General features: G+C 40.1%; 1 long non-coding RNA gene across 1 annotated transcript; it reads left to right on the top strand.

Moving 5' to 3' along the window:
- The first annotated feature begins 221 nt into the window (after positions 1-221).
- Positions 222-20,185, top strand: LOC132344994 (uncharacterized). Its single transcript, XR_009494092.1, has 3 exons — positions 222-392; positions 18,916-19,025; positions 19,982-20,185. It is a non-coding gene; the product is annotated as an uncharacterized lncRNA (long non-coding RNA).
- Positions 20,186-21,400: the final 1,215 nt, after the last annotated feature.

The raw sequence follows: 21,400 nt of genomic DNA, 5'->3' as shown, positions 1-21,400 counted from the left end.
TTGTCTCATGTCATAGCGAATATGTGTTTGCCTCTGTTTAAGAGGAAGAAAAAATGCTAAAGACAAATAGAATATAAATAGTTTCCCCTCTTTCATAAATCAGAGATTTGAAATGCAGACACATGGGCACGAAAATACTGCGCTGAAGAAAGATAGTAGGATTGCTTTGGTTCTGTGATTCTCTGGGCCCTTTCTCCAGAGATGGGGGAGATGATCCTAAGCCCCCTGTTTGTTTGAACATTAAAGATCCAGGGATATCTGCTGGACAGACTGTACTGGATTCTAGAACAAGACTGTCGAGGAAGCAAAAGTTCTCACTTTAAAATAACATCTCTCTGGACAAGTGTCTCTCGACAGGGTGAAGGGCCTTGCATATTGGAATGAGACAAAAGGTAACTATGGGATTTTGAACTTTATTTCAAAAGAGAGCTTGTGGGTTCCAGGAAGTTGCTTGTTTAGTTTTCTTAAAATATTTTTGAAAGAAAACAATGGATAGTTTTTTATAAATTGATCAAGATTTTACCAGGTTCTCAGTTACTATTCTCACTCGTGGGTAGTGTCTGGCATAATTGATTGGTTAAAATTAGTGATTGCTGTGGGCTCTGGGCTCAAACTATTTTTTCTTTCTCAATCACTTTTAATTATGCATAGAAACATTTCAATTAAGGTAATTGAAATGCTATTATAATCTGTGAAATCCTGAGCAAATTATTTGCATTTCTGAGTCCATTTCCTTTTTGTAAATTGGGGCTAAAGGAAGTTTGAGGTGAGAAATAAATAAACTCTTAAAGTGAAAACCTTAGAATGAAGGAGGCACTCAATAAATGTTAGTGACTTCCTTCCCCCATTTCAAATGTTTTAGTGAGTTTCTTGAATCCTTTCTCTTTGTAAAGACTTGTAAATACGGATGACTTGAGGAACGTTTCCTACCAATCTGTTCTCATAAGAGAGAAAGATTTATTCCTTCAACGTTCACAGAGTGCTTTTCATGTGAAGGTGGGTGCCAGGTGGTAGGGGAACGATAAAAGTCCACACTGCACATCCCACGTCCTGAAGAAGCTTCTAGTGCAATGGAGAGTGGAGAGCAGGACATGATAGGCATTCTGTAAATAAGCAAATAATGTACACTCTGGGAGCCTGTGTGGGAAAAGTAGGGTTGTTTCTGGTTGGAGTGAGCATCGTTTGGGGACAGAATGGAGCCAGAGTTGATTAAGTGCTAACCAAGTGCCAACAGGGTGAGGTGACCTTGTACATGTTGTCATATGTAATCCTCATGGTAATCCTGTGTAGCATGGACTCACAGATCCATTTTATGGGTCAGAAAACTGAGGCTCTGAGATGGTAAGGAACTTACCTGAAATTACCCAGTGAATGAATGGTAGAGTTAGGACGCTAAGCCGGTTTTATTTTATCTGTTTGCTGTTTTCTCTAATCCATACTGCTTCAAGGTACTGGGACAGATGATCATTCCAGGTAATGTATCCATTCTTCATAGTGGATATGATAGGGATGCTAGAGGGGTCTTGCCTTCATAGGTGAGAAAAGAACAGGAGAAAATCATGGATAGGACAAGATAGTCTCACTCCTGGTCATGGAATCTTCTCAAGGCACCACTGCCACGACAGAGACCCACCAAATAACTGGATCTATAATGCCTCTTAGTGGAGCAATCTAGAGCTTAAATAGGAAATGCCACCGATGAATTAAAAACAGAAAAGCAACATGAGGACACTTCCGCCTGGCACGGTCACCTGAGAGCCCAGTCACACTTCTGGCTCTGCCATCCATGTCCTGCTGCTCAGAGAAGCCTCATGTGATTGTCCCCATGTATCTTGGCCACCCACTCTTTATAATCCTTTAGGCTTCTAGTGAAAGGGGCATTTAGGTTATTGTTTGTGTGTGTTGTTTTTTTAAGAAATCGGGTTGGCTTTTCTCCTTGTTTAGACAGAGTCTTTCTGGACAATTTGGAGTATCTCCAGGAACACTAACCTTCTCTCAAGGGGGTTGCCCTGAACAAGGAGAAATGCTTGCTCTTCAAAAATGACTCCTTAGGGAGGCTGTCAGCTGCTTCATTTTTGCACAGTCAGGGAAGTTTCATCCTCAGATAAGGGATTTGAGAAGAGTTGGCTGTGATTGCCTGAAAAACTCCCCAAGGACAAACGTCCAGAAGACAGTTGCCCCCACTACCCAGGGGCCAAGGTCTCCTTGTTTATTCCTCCTAGTAGCTTTTCCTGCTTTCCTCTTCTATCTGTACCCATCTTATACCCGGTTTGGAGTCTGGAAGGAATCACAGCCCCTGGAACAACATCTGGAATGATCTATAGGAAATCAGTTTATAATGTGCCTTTTTCTTTCAGTCATTCATTAGTTCATTCATGATTTATTTATTCATCTGAGCAGAATTTTCTATTGTTAAGCAACACTTGTTACAGGATATCCTGTTTTTCTAACTACAAGGGGTGGAGAGGATGCTGACTTCCTTTGTTTTGTTCTTCTGAAGACCCTGTAAAGCAGGGTTTCTAAAGAATTACGTAGCTTGATAAACGGCACTTCTATTCTTCATCAGGTTGTCGGAGACTTCTTTCATTGAAAGTGAACCAGTTTTCCAGCTTAGACTTCCTTAAGGATCTGTGAACATTCAAAGACACAGAGAACCCAAAGCCTGTGCTCTGTGACAACCTCGAGGGGTGGGATGGAGGGGGAGGTGGGAGGGAGGTTCAAGAGGGAAGGGACTGATGGCTGATTCATGTTGATATATGGCAGAAACCAACACAATATTGTAAAGTAATTATCCTCCAACTAAAAAGAAAATAAAAATTAAAAAAAAGAGTATACGGCAAAAGACAACCAGTGGGTTTAGGCTCTTGTATGCTGGCTAGAATCCAAGTCCGTCCAGCACCCAACTAGGAATGGAGCCTTCCGCTCTGGCAAAGGCACACTCCCGAGGGTTGTGGTTTGGTCTGAAGATACAAGCCACTGGGTGTGTCTTTCTCATTCCCCACATCTCCATTAGTAAAATGGTAGCACCTTGTGGGGTTTACATGTTAACAAGAGTTTTGTTCTTAACTGTGTCCGATATACATTGTCATGCGTCTCAAATGGTAAAGAATCTCCCTGCAGTGCAGGAGGCCTAGGTTCAATCCCTAGATCAGGAAGGTCCCCTGGAGAGGGGAATGGCTACCCACTCCAGTACTCTTGCCTGGATAATCCCATGGACAGAGGAACCTGGTAGGCTACAGTCCATGGGGTCACAGAGTCAGACACAACTGAGCGACTAACACTTTCACACTTTCAATGCATCGTCAGGGAGGATGGCAATATAAAGACGGTAAAGAACCTCATTATTAATGGTGTATCATATGTAAAAAGAACATCTGCTTATACCCTGAGGATATACTATGGAGATTTTTACACTCATTTATCAAACCAAATGTCAGCCAGAATACCATTTTGAAACAGAAGTGACTCAGTGCAGTGAGCAGGCCCCAGGCTAGATTTTGTGCTATTTGATGTCTCCCATCATTTTTGCCTTTTCCTCTCCCCAACTTTGACAGTCCCCTGTCTTTCCCCCTGGCACATCTCTCTTTCCTCTTCCATATCAAATCTCCTGTATCCAGAAATTATCCAAAACTTACTACCTTTTGGGGATAGAAATGATTCAATTTGATATTTCCCTGATGCGACTTTGAATGCAATAAAACAAAAAAATGAAGGCTTAAAATGCAGACTTTCCTATATGTGGGTACTGGATGGGAAGTTCTTTAACTGATGAGAGCTTCCTGGAGTCCCTGGCATGAAGTAGGTTTGGTAATCTAACCTCTGTTATTTGACTTCTCAGCAACATTTGACATATTAACAACTCCCTCTTTTATAAAACTCTCTCCTGTCTTGGGTTTTCTGTTACCATAATCAAAACAGTTTTTTTTTTTTTTTGCTGCACCTCATGGCATGTGGGATCTTAGTTCCCCAACTAGGAAGCAAACCTTCACCCACTGCCTTGGAAACAGAGTCTTAGCCACTTGACTCTCAGGGAAGTCCCTACTATCATACGTTATGGCTTCCCCGTTTCATTGTCTGAAGCATCTCAGATTCCTTTGATGGGTCCATCTCTAATCAAACTCTCCTCAGAGTCAGTCTCAGACCCTTTTTGTTTTTTCTCTCTGCTCTCCTCTAGGTTGGCTTGTCCATACTCATGGCTTTAAAAATCATCTTTGTGTAGATGACTGATTACATTTTTATATCCAGCCCCCTGAACTTTAGACTCATTCATTTACCAACTTAAGATAGCTAAATAAAAAACCTGGCCTTTTAACCTCTGAAACTTGTTTCACTGCTTTCCCAGTGTTCCTTGTCTAAATAAGTGATACAGCCCCAAAGCTATGACTTATGCTAGAAATTTTTAGAACCATCTGTGATTCCTCTCTTTTCCTCACTCCTTGTGTCCACTGCATCATCAAATCCTGTCAATTTTTTACCAAGGTATATCTGAAATCCGTCAGCTTCTATTCACCTCCAGGGACACCATCCTGACTCATGCATCGTTATATCTCCCCATGGGCCTCCCTGGTGGTTCAGCAGTAAAGAACCTGCCTGCCAATGCAGGAGACAAGGGTTCGATCCCTGGGTCAGGAAGATCCCCTGGAGAAGGAAATGGCAACCCACTTCAGTATTCTTGCCTGGGAAATCCCATGGACAGAGGAACCTTGTGGGCTAGAGTCCATGGGGTCCCAAAGAATCAGGTATGACTTAGCAACTAAGCAACAACAACAGTCTCTCCCCTAGAATCCTGGAATAGCTCCCTAACCAATATCTCTGCCTCTTTTCTTGCCCTCTTCCCCATCTCACCAAATTATTATTCAACGAAACATGAAAACGTAGTTGTTAATAGGGAATACTCAGATGCGATTGTTTCGAGTGTACGGCAAAGTGATTCAGTTATATATTACATATATCTATTCTTTTTCAAATTCTTTTCCCATTTATGTTATTACATAATATTGAGTAGAGTCCCCTGTGTTATACAGTAGGTTCTTGTGGGTTATCCATTTTAAATATGGCAATGAGTACATGTTAATTCCAAGGTCCCTAACTATCCCTTCCCCATGGTAACCATAAGTTCATTCTCTAAGTGTGTAAGTTTATTTCTGTTTTATAAAGAAGTTCATTTGTATCATCTCTTTTTAGATGTACTCCAATATAAAATAAAAAGTTAAAAAAGAGTGGATACTCAGGAATGGTATGATTTGGGTTTGAATTCTGGCTCTGCAGCTTACAAACTACAGGAACTCAGACAATTTATTATTTTTTTTTTGTGCTGCAGTTGCTTCAGTTATAAAAGGATGATCCTAATAGCACCTACTGTACAGAGTTATGATGATTGAATCTTTTCCCCTTTTGAAGTGAGTAGAATTATTGTTGTTCAGTCACTAAGTCATGTCCGACTCTGTGACCCAATGGACTGCAGCATGCCAGGCTGCGCTGTCCTTCACTATCTCCCACAGTTTGCTCAGATTCATGTGTATTGAGAACTCATTAATATGTCAATAAAATATGTCCCCCACACCCCCACCCATTCTTAAGATCCTTCAGCGGCTTCCTATGTACTTGATATAAAATTCAAGCTCCAGTGCGCCCTGGCCCTGGCTCCACTCTGATCTCCTCTCAGTGCACTCTCTCCCTCCCTCACTGTGACCCAGACGCACAGTCTTCTCTGGGGTCTCAGGCATGCCATGCTTTTTGCGGCCTCAAGGGAATTTTCATTTCCCTCTGAAAAACTTCAAACGCCTGACTGCTTCCCCTACTTCAGGCCCAATCTCGGTGACATATCTTCTCAGCAGCTTCCTCTCGCCATGCTATTTAAGGTGGATTCCTTATCCACCTTATACCAAACACTTATTACAGTATTTGGTAATTTTATTTGTTTTTGTTTTCTCCCACCTCACCAACGTTAGCAGCTCTGTGAAGGCAGAACCATGACTTTCAAGTTCATTGTTGGATCAGTAGTGCCTGGCATATAGTAAGTGCTCAATAGTTACTGATTGAATGAAATGAACAACTGCTAAGCCAACACTGACCTTCAGTAGGAAGTCAGGTGTAAGCCAGAACCCAGGTTCTGCAGGATATATCAGATGATATACCTCTAAGTACTGGCCTCCCAACTTGCTTTGTTGTTCAATAAAGCAAACACTGCAGTGGAACTTCGTCAGCTAGTGAAGAAGGAGTCCCAGATATGGAGCCAGAGCTCTGGGCTCAGTCCAGGATCTGATATTAACTGGCTCTGTGACCTTGAACTGGCTCTATACATGCTCTATACATCTCAGAAACCCAGCCTCTTATTGGAGAATGAGAGTGATTGGAATGAACAACTCTTAAGATTCCTTCTAGCATACATATTCTGTTTTGGATGTCACGTTTTCTGCAGAGAACAGAAAACTGGTGCAGCATTTAGCATTCAAGGGGGAGATAAATCACACGCTGAGATTTAGAGAATCAAAGAATCATGAGTGAGTGCTTGGAAAGTTTCTCTTTGGGAGTATCTTATAATAAGTTGGTGCAACTTCATCCACTTGATAGTTATTTATTCATTACTGCGTATCCCCTGAGTCGTGCTCATTGTACCCTGTCTGGAAGCAGCTCCTCTCCATTTTCTTTGTTTCCATAGCTCACACACCCACCCACCCACGCACACCCACAAGCACACACACACACGTACACACACTCACTGACTCATGTACACACCCATCTTCTTTATTGCTAAGCTTTTTTCATTTTTGCCATCTAACAAAATCTCTCTTCCATCACCTTATGAAGAAGAAACATCCCTAATTCCATCAGATAGAGACCACCAGCTCTACCTCCACCCAGAAAGGGAAGGCAGAGTTTTCATGTTTTCAACCAGCTCACCTGAAAGCCTTTGTGGGCGCCCTAGGTCCTGCCCAGAGCCTCCACAAATGTCTCCAGTCACTGCTTCTTCCCCATGCACTCAGTCACTTTTCCACAAGAACAACTATTTTCACAAGAACTATTTTTGACTGAATGAATAATTAATATTAATGCAATATTATTAAGACTAATATTGAAAGAATATAATTTTAATATATTTTTATAATATAATAGTACAATGTTTTATCTACTTTTAGGGATAATGGGATCTTCCAGATTTTGTACAAAGGGAAGCTTCCATAAGTAAGGATCCATAAGGAGTTAAGTAGATCTACTTAAAAATTTCCTGTATACAATATTTTAAGTATACAATATTGCATTGTTTAAATATAGTCTCCATGCTGTACATTAGATCCTCAGAACTTACTCATTAAAAACAGATAAGCCTCTCTGTATCATCTTTTATTGCTTAAATTCTACCAGTTTTTGAAGGACCCATTCACTTGCTGCCTCCACCCTAACTTTTCTTCATCCCTTTGTTAGGAAGCACTCTGCCCTTTCTTTGGGCTCCTGTAACATTTCATTCATTCATTTATTCATCTAGTCAACAAATATATACTATGTGTAGACAATAATCTCTGCTCTCATGATGGTTATAATCTAGTGGGGGATATAAAAATGAATACATATATATTATGTTATGCTCAGTTGTGTCTGACTCTTTGCCACCCCATGGACTGTAGCCTGCCAGGTCAGTTCAGTCCAGTTCAGTCGCTCATTCATGTCTGACTCTTTGCGACCCCATGAATCGCAGCACGCCAGGCCTCCCTGTCCATCACCAACTCCCGAAGTTCACCCAGACTCACATCCATCGAGTCAGTGATACCATCCAGCCACCTCATCCTCTGTCGTCCCCTTCTCCTCCCGCCCCCAATCCCTCCCAGCATCAGAGTCTTTTCCCATGAGTCAACTCTTCGCATGAGGTGGCCAAAGTACTGGAGTTTCAGCTTTAGCATCATTCCTTCCAAAGAAATCCCAGGATGGACTAGTTGGATCTCCTTGCAGTCCAAGGGACTCTCAAGAGTCTTCTCCAACACCACAGTTCAAAAGCACCAATTCTTTGGCGCTCAGCCTTCTTCACAGTCCAACTCTCACATCCATACATGACCACAGGAAAAACCATAGCCTGGACTAGACGAACCTTTGTTGGTAAAGTAATGTCTCTGCTTTTGAATATGCTATCTAGGTTGGTCATAACTTTCCTTCCAAGGAGTAATTGTCTTTTAATTTCATGGCTGCAATCACCATCTGCAGTGATTTTGGAGCCCCCCAAAATAAAGTCTGACACTGTTTCCACTGTTTCCCCATCTATTTGCCATGAAATGATGGGACCGGATGCCATGATCTTCATTTTCTGAATGTTGAGCTTTAAGCCAACTTTTTCACTCTCCACTTTCATTTTCATCAAGAGGCTTTTTAGTTCCTCTTCACTTTCTGCCATAAGGGTGGTGTCATCTGCATATCTGAGGTTATTGATATTTCTCCCGGCAATCTTGATTCCAGCTTGTGTTTCTTCCAGTCCAGCGTTTCTCATTATGTACTCTGCATATAAGTTAAATAAGCAGGTTTCCTATTTGGAACCAGTCTGTTGTTCCCTGTCCAGTTCTAACTGTTGCTTCCTGACCTGCATACAGATTTCTCAAGAGGCAGATCAGGTGGTCTAGTATTCCCATCTCTTTCAGAATTTTCCACAGTTTATTGTGATCCATACAGTCAAAGGCTTTGGCATAGTCAATAAAGCAGAAATAGATGTTTTTCTGGAACTCTCTTGCTTTTTCCATGATCCAGCAGATGTTGGCAATTTGATCTCTGGTTCCTCTGCCTTTTCTAAAACCAGCTTGAACATCAGGAAGTTCATGGTTCACATATTGCTGAAGCCTGGCTTGGAGAATTTTGAGCATTACTTTACTAGCGTGTGAGATGAGTGCAATTGTGCGGTAGTTTGAGCATTCTTTGGCATTGCCTTTCTTTGGGATCAGATGGAGATAAATGTCATGGGAAAAAGGAGATACGAAAAGGGTATAGAGAGGTCCAGTGTTGGGGTGAGAATGGTGTCAATTTTGAGTAGAATGGCTAATGGGGAGATGATCTTCAACCAGAGACCTGCTGGAAGTAGGGGAGTAAGCCAGGAGGGTGCTCCAGAGGAGGAAATGACAAGTGGAAGGTCGTGCCAGGAGAGGTGTGAATGACAAGAGTCTAACAGGTGAAGAGAGCAGATGCGTGATGGTGGGGGGATGGGCTGCATATCCTATAGCTATTTAAGGATTTGGCTTTTACTCAGAGAGTGATCAGAAGCCATTAACAGGGTTTGAGGAGAGAAGTGATGTTATCTGACTTAAATTTTGAAAGGCTTGTTTTGGCTGCAAGGCTTCAAATAGGCTGGGATGAAAGTAAGAGTACTGTCAAAAGGATAAGACATTAGTGGTAATGGTGGAAGTGATGAGATCCAGTTAAATTCTGCAAATGTTTTGAAAGTAGATAGGTAGGAAAATACACTCAGATGTGGAGTATTAGAGAAAGATAGGAAAGATGGCAACCCACTCCAGTGTTCTTGCTTGGAGAATCCCAGAGACAGGGGAGCCTGGTTGGCTGCCGTCTATGGGGTCGCACAGAGTCGGACACGACTGAAGCGACTTAGCAGCAGCAGCAGCAGTAGCAGGAAAGATAGGGAAGGGAGTAGGTTTGGGGAAGATTAGAAGTTTAGTTGTGGACATGTTACTACAGAGGTTTCTCAGTGGTATTTAGGTCTAGATTTGGAGTAGGGAGTTGTATTTATGAGACTGGAGCAATTGGAGAAGTCCAGGCCGAAGATGTAAATAAGTCATTTGTGTATACTGCTACTGCTACTGCTAAGTCACTTCAGTCGTGTCTGACTCTGTGCGACCCCATAGACGGCAGCCCACCAGGCTCCCCTGTCTCTGGGATTCTCCAGGCAAGAACACTGGAGTGGGTTGCCATTTCCTTCTCCAATGCGTGAAAGTGAAAACTGAAAGTGAAGTCGCTCAGTAGTGTCCAACTCCTAGCGACCCCATGGACTGCAGCCTACCAGGCTCCTCTGTCCATGGGATTTTCCAGACAAGAGTACTGGAGTGGGTTGCCATTGCATTCTCCCATTTGTGTATAAGTGATGTTTAAAGATCAAGACACTATCAGAAATTGATGCTTTTATCTGTGGCCCCTTTAAGCATGCTTTCTATATTTTATTATTAGTTGTAAATTTTCTCTCATCCATCATTAGATTATTTTCTTGGGGATAGATCCTCTGTGTGAACTCTCACAGAGCCTAGCCCAGAACCTAGCTCCAGGCAGATCTTAGTAAATGATTTCAGTTAATAGTGCAAGACAGCATGATTAGGAGTTTAAATTGTGGTAGAGTTAATGCTAAAGATTTCAACAAATGATGTGCTGAACATGGTCTGGGACGGTCTGGCCCAGAACATAATAATATAAGGAAAGCAAAGGAACCAGATAAGAGGAGCAGAGACGGGAGAAAAGATCTAAGGGTTAGGGGAACATGAAAATGAGACTTGTTCTGGTTCTACAAAGATTATGTTAATTTAAGCAGAGACACCAAATCTGGAATTTGGAGACAGAGGATGAGATGGTTGGATGACATCATCGATTCAATGGACATGAGTTTGAGCAAACTCCAGGAGGTAGTGAAGGACAGGGAAGTCTAGCGTGCTGCAGTTCTTAGGGCTGCAAAGAGTCAGACACGACTGAGCATCTGAACAGCAACAATCAAAGACTGAACATTTGGCCCCCTTCCTCAAATTCATATGCTGAGAAGTAATCCCCAGTGTGATGGTATTTGGAAGTGGGAATTTGGAAGGTGATTAGGTCAGGAGAGTAAAGTCTTCAAGAATGGATTAGTGCCCTTGTAGAAGAGACTCCAGAGCTCCCGTGCCCTCTTTCCGCCATGTGTGGACACAGTGAGAAGGCAGCCATCTCTGAACCAGAAGGCGGGTTCCCAGACACCAGATCTGCTAGAACATTGACTGTGGACTTCCCAGCTTCCAGAATTGTGAGGAATAAATGTCTGCTGTTGAAACCACCCAGTCTATGGTATTTTTGTTAGAGCAGTTGAATGGACTAAAGTGATAAGAATAAGAGGATTGAGGAAGGGGATGGCTTAAAGTGGTGATTCTCAAATGTGATCCTTCTTGGAGGGCTTGTTATTAATAACACACAAATTGCTGGCCCCATTCCCAGAATTTCTGACTTGGTTGGTCTGGAGCAGGGAGGACAATCTGTATTTCTAACAAATTTCTAGTGCTATTGTTGTTGCTCCTTTGAAGTCTGCATTTTGAGACTCACTGGCTTAGAAATAAGACAGTCTTTCTTTTCTTTTCCTTTTTAAAAAGTCAATAATATGATTATTAATCACCTGTAAAAGAGCAATAACTAGAAAATTATCTTTTCATAAGTCATTAAACCTAATTTTTATACACAGTGGGGTTATAACAGGGCAATGTTAGTTGGTTCATTTTATATTCAGTTTTCAAAGAAGTTAACTGACATTTAATAGTTTGGTAATTGATCTATGTCATCTTATATTGTTGGTATAACCTTTGATGAAGAAAAGGAAAGTATTTCTGAAAGCTCAAGGCACCTTCAGTACCCCCCGCCACCAGTTTTACTGAGATATAATTGACATACAGCAGTGACTGTATTTAGGTTGTACAGCATAAATTACATATATTGTGAATAATTACTACAAAAAGTTTAGTAAACATTCATCATCTTATGTAGACACAAAATTTTTTTTTCTTGTGATGAGAACTCTTAGGAGTTACTTAACAATTTTCACATATATCATACATTGATAGCTATAATCATCCTGTACATTATGTCCCTAGAAATATTTATAACTGGAAATTTGTATCTTTTACCACTTTTATCTAATTTCTTCTCCCCTCATCATCTTCAATGTTTAATTTCTGTCACTTGGGAATGAAAACTAGGTCATTGTAAATTCATGAAAGTTTTCATAAGATTATATCAAAAGTCTCCAGGGATAGCTCATGTAACTGGAAAACATGGGCATTTTAAAATAAGTTGGCAACATATACTTTGCAAAAACATACATAACAAAATCATATTATGATTTGTTAAGTACTCTTAGTACTCTTGCCTGGAAAATCCCATGGGCGGAGAAGCCTGGTGGGCTGCAGTCCATGGGGTCGCTAAGAGTAGGACACGACTGAGTGACTTCACTTTCACTTTTCACTTTCATGCATTGGAGAAGGAAATGGCAACCCACTCCAGTGTTCTTGCCTGGAGAATCCCAGGGACGGGGGAGCCTGGTGGGCTGCCGTCTATGGGGTCGCACAGAGTCGGACATGACTAAAGCGACAGCAGCAGCAGCTTCTCGAACTTTTGGCCTTTCAGGTTTTTATTTCAGTCTTACAGATTGCGTCACTTTTTAAACAAGTCAATTATTTTTGCTGGCTGTACTCAGTACCACCTCCAACTCTCAACAGACTTTCCTTTAAGCACTGGGACAAGACATGGCATACCTGGCAGCAACATACATCCTGAGATGTGAGGTTATAGAATTGCAGAGCTTGAAGAGAATACAGATTATTATCAAGTCCAAGGCCCTTCCTTTACATATTTATTTATTTAATAATTATTTATTGAGATCGTGATATGTTCCCAATGCTAAGATAGATGTTGGGGATATAACAATTATAGTAGTAACCATGCCATTTAATATTTATACTTCCTGTGTACTACACATATTCCAAAGTTTTACATCTTTTACTTTTTCAATAACCACAAGAAGCCGATGCAGTAGTACTCTATCTCTGAAAGTCAGGGGTAGTCAAACTATGTCCTATGGCCTATTTTTGTAGGGCCCATGAGTTAAGAATGGTTTTTACATTTTTTCAGTTCAGTTCAGTCGCTCAGTCATGTCTGACTCTGCGACCCCACAAATTGCAGCACACCAGGCCTCCTGTCCATCACCAACTCCCAGAGTTCACCCAAACCCATGTCCGTTGAGTTGGTGATGCCATGCAGCCATCTCATCCTCTGTCATTCCCTTTTCCTCCTGCCCATAATCCCTCCCAGCATCAGAGTCTTTTCCAATGAGTCAACTCTTCGCATGAGGTGGCCAAAGTATTGGAGTTTCAGCTTTAGTATCAGTCCTTCCAAAGAACACCCAGGACTGATCTCCTTTAGAATGGACTGGTTGGATCTCCTTGCAGTCCAAGGGACTCTCAAGAGTCTTCTCCAACACCACAGTTCAAAAGCATCAATTCTTCGGCGCTCAGCTTTCTTCACAGTCCAACTCTCACATCCATACATGACCACTGGAAAAACCATAGCCTTGACTAGATGGACCTTTGTTGGCAAAGGAATGTCCCTACTTTTGAATATGCTATCTAGGTTGGTCATAACTTTCCTTCCAAGGAGTAAGCGTCTTTTAATTTCATGGCTGCAGTCACCATCTGCAGTGATTTTGGAGCCCAAAATATAAAGTCTGACACTGTTTCCACTGTTTCCCCATCTATTTCCCATGAAGTGGTGGGACCAGATACCATGATCTTCATTTTCTGAATGTTGAGCTTTAAGCCAACTTTTTCACTCTCCTCTTTCACCTTCATCGTGAGGCTCTTAAGTTCCTTTTCACTTTCTGCCATAAGGGTGGTGTCATCTGCATATCTGAGGTTATTGATATTTCTCCTGGCAATCTTGATTCCAGCTTGTGCTTCATCCAGCCCAGCGTTTCTCATGATGTACTCTGCATAGAAGTTAAATAAGCAGGGTGACAATATACAGCCTTGACATACTCCTTTCCCTATTTGGAACCAGTCTGTTGTTCCATGTCGAGTTCTAACTGTTGCTTCCTCACCTGCATATGGGTTTCTCAAGAGGCAGGTCAGGTGGTCTGGTATTCCCATCTCTTGAAGAATTTTCCACAGTTTATTGTGATCCACACAGTCAAAGGCTTTGGCATAGTCAATAAAGCAGAAATAGATGTTTTTCTGGAACTCTCTTACTTTTCCCATGATCCAGCGGATGTTGACAATTTGACCTCTGGTTCCTCTGCCTTTTCTAAAACCAGCTGGAACATCTGGAAGTTCACAGTTCACGTATTGCTGAAGCCTGGCTTGGAGAATTTTGAGCATTACTTTACTAGCGTGTGAGATGAGTGAAATTGTGCGGTAGTTTGAGCATTCTTTGGCATTGCCTTTCTTTGGGATTAGAATGAAAACTGACCTTTTCCAGTCCTGTGGCCACTGCTGAGTTTTCCAAATTTTCTGGCATATTGAGTACAGCACTTTCACAGTGTCATCTTCCAGGATTTGAAATTGCTCAACTGGAATTCCCTCACCTCCACTAGCTTTGTTCATAGTGATGCTTTCTAAGGCCCACTTAACTTCCCATTCCAGGATGTCTAGCTCTAGGTGAGTGATCACACGATCGTGATTATTTTGGTCGTGAAGATCTTTTTTGTACATTTTTTAGAACACTATACATACATTTTTTAGAACACTGTAAATAAAAGTGAGATGGAAGAATAAAATGCTACAGAAACTGTATTTGGCTTTGCAAAACCTAAAGCATTTACCATCTGGCCCTTTATCGAGAACTTTTACCGAGTCCTGTTAGAGATGAGGATCCTGAGTCAAAAGGAAGTGCATTGTACACAGCCAGTCTGTCTCTGGGGAAGACAAACTATTTCTGAATTGGTCACAATTAAGGCCCAGAGAGGTTAAAGAGACTTTTCCAAGTTGTATGGTCAGTTACTGGCAGTGCTGGGACTTTATGCCAAGATTTTCAGTTCAGTGTCATTTCTGATACATTTCTTAATACTTCCTTAGGCTAGACCTTATAAATCATCAGTTTTCAACATTTCAAATACTTTAATTTCTTCTCTGATTTACCCAATGCAAAGTTATCTAATGAGGAGAACTCCAAGACAACTCAAACTCATTTTGGGATAGATTTAGTGCTTAGACATTCGTCAACAGATATCTGGACAGCTGATGTCCTTCATCTGAACGTTATCTTATGTTCTGGCCAGGCTTGTGCTGCTATGAAGAAGATGTAGCTCTAACTGCCTGGTTAAGTCTGAAAGCTTTTCCATGCTGACATCTTGTATTTTCTTCTCTCTCTTTTTCCTTCTATTGACTCTGCTACCACATGGTTCTGTAACAAGTTTTAGTTTCCATTTCTTAGGTTAAAATTATTTCTTGTGATAAGCTGAAAACTGTAAATAGAATGGATGATATACTTTGACGAGCTTCAAAGTAAACGTGGGGGCCAGAGAGATGCTTAGGGCAGTACTCCATTACCAAAAGGAGTCTCTATACCAAAAAGGTAAGTTCTTCATGTGCCCTAAAGAGAAATCAGCCAGGTCACATGTCTCTGCCCACATCTGGCATTACAATATCCTTGTTCATTGCTAAGGGAAATGCCATTTCATTTGGGCTCAGGAAACAGGATGCAATCATCAGTAACTGATTAGTACAGATACTCACTTTAGATATGGGTAGCCAAGAATCAAAACCATGGGAGGAGAAACTAGCATCATGAAAGAGAAGCTTCAAAATGGGGAAAAAAATAGAGAATTTAATAAAATTCTGTTTATCTTCAGAAAGACTTGAGAAGCTCTTAGACTTACAAAATAAGAGTAATTTCTATGAAAAAAGAGACAATTAGAGATCACAAAGGAGTTTTAGGAAATTAAAAACTTGATTTGGAAAATATCCCATACCTCTCCTTAAAAAAGTTGAATACAATAGCTGACAACTGAATTTGCAGTGAAGAACAGGTCTAGCCAGTAGAAATACAACACAAGCCACATATACAATTTAAATTTTTCCAGTAGCCATCTTATGAAAGTGAAAAATAGGTGCAATTAACTTTAATGATATGTTTTATTTAACTCAAAATATTATCATTTCAAATGTAATTGATATCAAAAATTATTTACATAATATTTGCATTCTTGTTTCTTTTCAAAATGTTTGAGTGCCTGGTGTGTGTGTTATATTTACAGCACATCTCATTCAGGACCAGTCATGTTTCCAGCACCTGCAGCTGGTGGTTACCATATTAGCATAGATCTAGGAGGTGGAATTGAGGGAATTATCCCAGAACAGAGTAAAAATGGGAGAGAAAAATTAAGCACCAAGAGGGAGAGATATTCAATCAGGGATGAAAGAAGACAGGAAGAGTTAGAAGCTGCTGTAGAAGTTTAAGTGAGACATGAAGTTTGTTGACAGAAGAGGATGGCAGAGGTGTAGTTCTTAGTTTCTGTCTTGAGCATTGTGTGAGCAAAAGTTCTTTGTTTTGAGGGTATACAACACAGAACATAGCCCCAGATTTGAACTAGAGATACAGTCCAGTGTTCTGCTAAGCCAGTCTTTCTAGTACCACGCGGTAAGACATCTTTTGGACACAGGAAACCTTCCTTCTTACCATCATTTACTGCAATCTGAAAAATAACTTGGATATTTTATAAGTTATACTAGCAAAGAAAAGGGAGAGAAACTTGTCTTACTGTGACGACACAGTTATTTTTGTCAGTTTGCAAAGAGCATGAAAGCAAAGCACCAGAAACAGCAGTGACTGATGAAGGGAGAGCTCAGAACTTGATTCCAATGTTCTTTTATCAGGCACTGGGAATTCCCCCCTTCTCCTGCTCTCCCGTCTAGCACTTTTCAGGCAGTAAGTGCTTCCAGCATCTTTTAAACTATGGAAAATATGAAGCCCGAAGACCAAAATAATAATGTTCATTTCAGTTCTTTACATAGTGCCTGCTTCTCAGAAACTAGTTAAGGTTAAAAGAGGTCGATTCTTTAAAGTTCAGGGATAGGACAATCCTACCTTTGTTCTTTTTAAAAGCAAAGCACTGGTAAATTTGTGTTTATTATCTGAATGTTCTTTATAATCAGAATGTACAGAGGTGCAAACCAACACGTGCCTAATGTTATACAGTTTAGCACATGCTTTTCATATATAATCTCATCTAGTCTTCATAATTGTCCTACAAAGTAGGAGTTACCATCAGTTTTTTAAAAGGTAAAGAAGTATATTTTGGAAGACTCACTAACATGAGGTAATGTATATGAAGTGCTTAACAGAATGACTGGCACATAATACATATTGAAAACTATCTAATAATACTAATGGTAATGATAATTAATAATACTAATAATAATGATATTAACTTGCTCAATGTCACATAAGTGGTCGAGATTTGAACTCAGGAATTCCTGATAATTTTATGAGCAAATTAACTTGTCAAAGTGAATCTATCTTTATTCATTTTTTAAAAAAGTATACAAGTAATGTACTTACACAGAGTTTGATAGAGAAAAATAAGTCACTCACCCATAATTCTACCATTTCAATATAATAGGTATTATCATACAAAATGATTTTAGATTTATGAAGGCTTCTTTTAAAAAGTATTACTGATGCTTTAATTTGTCTTCTTCTTCCTAGAACCTTTATATATATATATATATATATATATATATTTTTTTTTTTTTCAGAGTAGGAAAAAAAACACACTGGTTTTCCTCTTTTTCTTTCAATGGCATTAAAGTGTCTACATTGCACATCTAATAATTCTAAGTAGGAACTACTTTGGATATTAACCCTCTTTTAGACATTGGTTTGCAAATATTTCTCCTATTTCATAAGTTGCCTTTTCACTTGGCTGATTGTTTTCTTTGCATGCAGAAGCCTTTCGGATTGGTGTGCTCAGTTGCTCACTCAGTTGTCTGACTCTTTGCAGCCCCATGGAACGGTAGCCCACCAGGCTCTTCTGCCAATGGAATTTTCCAGGCAAGAATACTGGAGTGGGTTGCCATGCTCTCCTCCAGGGGATCTATCTGACCTAGGAATGGAAGCCGCATCTCTTGTGTCTCCTGCATTGGCAAGCGGATTCTTTATCACTAGCAGCACCTGGGAAATCCTTTAGATTGATGCTGTACTTTTTTTTTTTTCCTTTCCTGTTCCACTGATCTGTGAGTCTATTTTTATTCCACTACCATGTTTTTTTTTGGTTATTGTAGTTGTGTAATATAATTTGAAATCAAGAGGTGTGATGCCTCTTTTTTTCTCAAGTTTGCTTTGGCAATTTGGGGTCTTTTGTTGTTTCATATGAATTTTAGGATTTCCCCCCCTTTTTTAGAGAAAAATGCTGTTGGAGTTTTGATAGAGATCACCTAAATCTCTGGATCTCTTTGGGTAGTACAGATATTTTAACAATATTTATCCTTCCAATCCATGAATATGGAATGTCTTTCCATTTCTTTGTGTCCTCTTCAATTTGTTTCATCAATGTCTTATAATTTTCAGTGTACAGGTCTTTTACAATAGCAAAACCCAAATGAACTGATTTAAAAGTGGGCAAATGATATGAATAGACATTTTCCCAAAGATTTTCCAAACAGATATATGGAAAGGTGCTCAACATCACTAATGATTAGATAAATGCAAATCAAATCCACAAGGAGATATTACCTGACACTTGTTAGGATGGCTATTCTCAAAAAGACAAGAGAGATGTGTAGCTGACAGTATGGAAAAAAAGAAGTCTTCTAGACTGTTGATGAGAATGTAAATTGGTTCAGCCACTATAGGAAACAGCATGGAGATTTTTAAGAATAAATGAAAAATAGAATAAACATATGGCCTAGCAATCCCACTATTGGGTATATATCCAAAGGAATTCAAACCAGGATCAGAGATATTGGACTCCCTTGCTCATTATAACATTATTCACAATAGCCACAATTTGAAACAACCTGCAACCTAAGTGTCTGTTCACAAACGAATAAGATAATATGGTATATATACATACTGGAATGTTATTCAGCCATAAAAAGGAAAGAAATCCTACCATTTGTGACAACACGGATAAACCTAGAAGACTTTGTACTCCTGCTCAGTCACTTAGTCATTTCTGGCAAGAATACTGAAGTGGGTTTTCATTTCCTCTTCCAGGGGATCTTCCTCACCCAGGGATCGAAACTGCATCTCTTGTGTTGCCTGCATTGGCAGGCAGATTCTTTACCACCAAGCCATCTAAGAATCCCCAGAAGACATCATGTTAAGTAAGTCAGACAGAGAAAGACAAATACTGTATGATTTTACTTATATACAGAATCTAAAAAAATCAAACTCATAGAACCATAGTAGAATAGTGGTTACCAGGGACTGGAGGGTGGGAAAAATGAGGAAATGTTGATCAAAGGGTACAGACTTTCACTTATAAAAGGAATAAATCCTGAGGACATAATGTACAGCATACTGCTACTGCTAAGTCACTTCAGTTGTGTCCGACTCTGTGCGACCCCATAGACGGCAGCCCACCAGGCTCCCCCATCCCTGGGATTCTCCAGGCAAGAACACCGGAGTGGGTTGCCATTTCCTTCTCCAGGGCATGAAAGTGAAAAGTGAAAGTGAAGTCGCTCAGTCGTGTCCGACTCTTAGCGACCCCATGGACTGCAGCCTACCAGGCTCCTCCTTCCATGGGATTTTCCAGGCAAGAGTACTGGAGTGGGGTGTCATTGCCTTCTCCAAATGTACAGCATAGTGACCAGTTAATAATACCGTATTTTGTACTTGGAATTTGCTAATGGAGTAGATCTTAAGTATTCTCACCATAGCAAATAAACAAATAAATAAAAATGGTACTTTGTGAAGTGGTAAATATGTTAATTAATTTAATTTTGGTAATTATGAATACATATGCCAAACTATCACATTGTATACCTTAAATATATATAATTTTTGTCAATTATACCTCAATAAAGCCAGAAAAATTTTTTTAAAAATTATAAAACATGGCTCCTCTCCCCCCTGCCCCAAAATGAGAATTAATATTGTGGATCAGTAATGGTTCAGGGAAAAGTTTGTAATTATAAAGATAAAATGTAAAAATGGTAGTAGTTGTGGTTACAGAAACACCTAAAACTTAAGTTAATTGAAGTGTGAAATTAATTTATCTGGCAGAGTTGAATACATTTTATAATGGACAAGTTATCCTTTCCATCTGTTCTTTGTTTAGAATCATATTGCCACAATGGGTGTTGGGAAGAGATGTTTATCAGTTTTTTTGCCCTCTTACACACCATCTCAAGGTAAGCAAAAGTTCACTCATACCTTTTACTTCCTACCCCCTACCCCCAAGCAATCTCTTAGAATTGATTGAAAATAACTTTATCTAATTTTTAACAATAAGCATTAAAAATACAATTAGAAATTTAATGAAAATGTGACTTTTCTAACCTCTATTAGTTGGTTTTCTAAACTCCAGGAGCTTTTAGCTCATCAAAGACAATAAACCTGCTCATGAGACTTCCCAGAAAAATATATAATTTAATAAGCACTATACAACTGCCATCTTTCCTCAATATCTCTTCTTATACTTCTGCAACAGCTTCCCATAAAATTATTTTGTCTCCTTTCTCTCTATCCCAAATTCATCTTCCATACAACCATTGGAATGATTTTTCAATAACACACATTTGATCATATTATTCTCCAGCCCTTGCCTCTAATATCCTTCAATGGCTCCCTGTCACCTTTAGGGTGAGTCTGAACTCTTTGTCATGGCATACAGGGTCCTCCATGGTCTAGATTCTGCCTATTTTCTCAGCCTTATACCTTTTTATTTCACATTGTACAATCACAATGGATACAGCCGTATCTATAACCTGACATTCCTAAAATGTGCTGTTATCTTTTCACACCTCTTTGCCTTTGTATCTGCTATTCCCTTCCCCTAGAACACTATTCAAGGGTTAAGTTTCTCATCCTTTGTACATAAGCTATGCCTTGCCTGCTGGTTACATGCCCGCTATGCTATGTATTCACCAAACCCCACCTCCTTGTCCCTCTGGAATCAGGTAGACTGCTTTCCCAGGTTTCCTCAAAGTTAGATATGGCCATGTGAGTTCTGATGAAAGAAATGTGGGTAAAAGTGAGTTCCAGACCTGACCCTGAAAGCCTTCTGAATAATACTCTCTGCTTTCCTTAGTTTCTCCTTTTCTGATCAGATGCAAGGGATCCAGTGGAGGACTCTGAGGTCCTAGGGAACAGCAGAACCCCTAGATTGAAGGCGCCTGCTTGCTGGTTGGGCCATCTGACTAGGAACACCAATGAGGACTTACATCTGAGCAGAGAGTAAACTTTTACTGTGTGAAGTCCCTGAATGGGGAAGATAGGTAGTAAATAATACAAAAAATTGTAGTGTAATTTCAGGCAATGATAGTGCTGTTATGCAAGATAAATCTGGGTAAGGGGATGGAGAATTAAGGATGTGGGGTCCTTTCTTTGTCATGCGATCAGGGAAGGCCTTTCTGGGGATGTTATTTTAAGCACTGGGTTGAATGAAGTGACAGAGAGGTCACATGAAGTCTAGGGAAACAGAAAGTGTTAAGTATCTGATGTAGAAAATAGTGTGGCTATTTATACCTGGAATATC

The sequence above is a fragment of the Bos taurus genome, chromosome 3, assembly GCF_002263795.3.
Source record: "Bos taurus isolate L1 Dominette 01449 registration number 42190680 breed Hereford chromosome 3, ARS-UCD2.0, whole genome shotgun sequence".
In the NCBI taxonomy this organism is placed as follows: domain Eukaryota; kingdom Metazoa; phylum Chordata; class Mammalia; order Artiodactyla; family Bovidae; genus Bos; species Bos taurus.
This window is presented reverse-complemented; position numbering and strand designations above follow the sequence as displayed.